This window comes from Lathyrus oleraceus, unplaced genomic scaffold (assembly GCF_024323335.1).
Source record: "Lathyrus oleraceus cultivar Zhongwan6 unplaced genomic scaffold, CAAS_Psat_ZW6_1.0 chrUn0006, whole genome shotgun sequence".
NCBI classification, from domain to species: domain Eukaryota; kingdom Viridiplantae; phylum Streptophyta; class Magnoliopsida; order Fabales; family Fabaceae; genus Lathyrus; species Lathyrus oleraceus.
In genome coordinates this window covers 276,562-279,495 of record NW_026112397.1, presented here as the reverse complement: position 1 = coordinate 279,495, position 2,934 = coordinate 276,562, and positions in this window count along the sequence as shown.

Genomic DNA, 2,934 nt, shown 5'->3' with positions numbered 1-2,934 from the left:
GAGGGCGCTTTTTTCTGAAAGCGCACTATAATGTGGCCCTTAAAGGGCCACTTTAGACAGCGCTTTCTCCAGGAAAACAAAGCGCTGTCTTTACCTATGCCAGTGCCACTTTAGAGGGCGCTTAAAAGCGCTGTTATAGGCCAAAATAAGCGCCCTCTTTTCCCTTATTTGGCGTAGTGCCTACAATAGAAACCTCATAAAAAGAAAAATTGACGCTTATTTTTCTCTGCTGTGCGCATTAAACCGTGCCCGTCTGAACGCTAGTATGGTATAAAGAAAGTTTACACTAACAATGTACTATATTTAATCTCTATTAATATATAATAAAAAAATTAATAAAATCAGTTTTTGCTTTCTTTTTAATTAACAGTACAAGTTATGAACGCAGAATCATAATTTGGCTGAAAAAAACCTCCTTCAATAATCATAAATATTATTTTTCAAAGTGTAATAATTTATAAAGTTGAATATTTATTGTATGTAGCATTAAAAAAAGCGGGCAGACGGGCACGAAAGTGTATGTACAAGTTATGAATATTATTTTATGTCATTTTTATAAGTTAGTTGAATTGTTAATTTTACCCAATTCTTCAATTATCTTATCAATTATCGGTCATCAATCATCCACAATAAACTATAAACCATCAGTTATCAGTCATCAATCATAAACTATAAGGTAGTTTATTAATCGACCGTAATTTTTATCAAACAGAATCTTCATTCGTGGTTAAAGCATGGAGGGTTGTGTCGTCCTTTCTAACTTGAGTTTGGTGGTTTCTTTTACTTTTGTGATCGTTCAATCAAACTTTGATTTTGTGATGGTTTCTCTCATTTAAAAAAAATTCTATGTCAGTAGACAAAAATAATATTCATCCTTTTAATAAAATTATTATCCAATTTTATTTAATAATAAATTCTTTTTAATTTGTGTGAAATAACTTAACATACACTTTTTTGCCAAGAAAATGAGTTGATTTTATATCCAACAGGGACAATAAAATATAGTTAACTATTTCCATCTATTGTTTGGAAAATAAAAAATGTAATTACAGTATTAACATAGAATCAATGATTAATGATATATGTTTCATATATTATATATAATTACAAATGTATACTTGTCTTATTCAAACAATGAAATAAATCTATAATGTTTATAAAGAAATTTGTAGCACTACTAAATGGAATCTATGTAGAGTTTGGTATCTGTTGTGAGAAAATTCTTGAACCAAGATGCTGAAAGCTTTTGATATCTTTTTAAATCATTTTTATAATCCACAAATATCATTCCAAATCTCATGGTATAATTCAAAATATATTTTTTACATTTTTATAAGTCTATTTATTGACTTAAATTTATAAAAAAAAAATACTTATTTAATCGATTCTTTAAGTTAAAAAAGATGACGATAATGATAATCAATTCTATAAATATCGAGAAGAGATTCCTCAAGTGATAACGTTGGATCGTCGTGCTCATTTATACCTACAAATATTATGATAAATTTAAATTATTATCCATATTTTCAATAAATAAAAATAAAATAAAATTTCATGTAGGAACTTAATTATACATAATAATATATTTTTTTCATACCATTTTCAGTTATCTATACCTATAGATAAAGGGGATAGATGAAAATGGTATGACCTTTGGAGGAGGAGGGGGGGGGGGGGGGGGGGGTGGGGTGAAAGGAGTGCTTAAATTTTTGTGTGTGTAAACCAAAGAGTAAAGGGGGTTTAGGAGTGAAGGATCTCTGACTAGTTAATCTTTCCCTTCTAGCAAAGTGAAGGTGGAGTATACTTGTAAGGAACTCGAGGCTTTGGAGGGTTACTCTTATAGCTAGATGCAGAGCCATATATATTACCTCTCTTAGAGTGGGTACATTGGAGAGTTTATACTCCTCCTCCTTTTGGTGGAAAGAGACATTTATTCTCTAAGATGAAGAGGAAGGTATCTCTAATTGGTTTACTTATGAGACTGTCAGGAAATGGCGGTAAGGTTTTCATACTTATTTATGGAATGACCATTGGTTAGAAAGAATCCCCTTAATCTCTAAGTTTTGTCTCTATTGTCCAACTCTCTCAAACCTGAAGGATTGGTGGATGAGATTAGAGTGGTTACCAATAGGGTTTTTACTTGGGATCTTAGATGGAAAATATATTTCTTGCTTAGAGAGTTACATGTGTATGATGTGTTTCTAACTCTTCTTAGAGATTTTATTCTTAACGTGGACAAATATAAGGGAACTTGGAAGCACTCTAGTGAAGAAAGTTTCTTGGTGGGCTCCACTTACTTTGTCTACATAGAGGGTTAGATTTCTTTTATGACATCACCTTCAGATCAGGAACATATCCTTCCCTTTATTTGGAGTTGTTAGGCCCCATCTAAGATCTTGGTCTTCTTCTGAAAACTTCTCCAAGATAAAATTTTGACCAAGGTTAACTTGTTTAGAAGAGGGGGTGTTTTATGATCCTAATTGTATCTATTTCCCTTTATGTGGGGTTTCAGCCAAGATGATATCTCATCATTTTTTTACTTGTGTGTTAACTTCGTCATCTAGTATAATCTTTTTCAAAAGCCTAAGACACTGTTGAGTCTTTTCTTTCTTTAGAGAGTATCATTAAGTTTAAGGGTGGTTATCTTATGGTTTAGTTTGTTCTGGTCTGGTCTATCTGGAAATCTAGAAATGATGTTACATTTAATGGAGTCACAAAAACAACGAGAGAGGTGATTGAAGAGAGCATTTTTTTATATGAAATGGTTTTTGGGTAAATTTTGGGTGAAGTCTTGCACCTTCTCGGATTGGTTTAAGAATTGTTTCCTCTACTTGCACCTATTGTGGACCCAATGTTTATACTGTTTTAGATTCTGGTTTTTGATCTTCTGTTATTATTTTGATAAAATCTAATATGTTAATTATGGATTTGGTG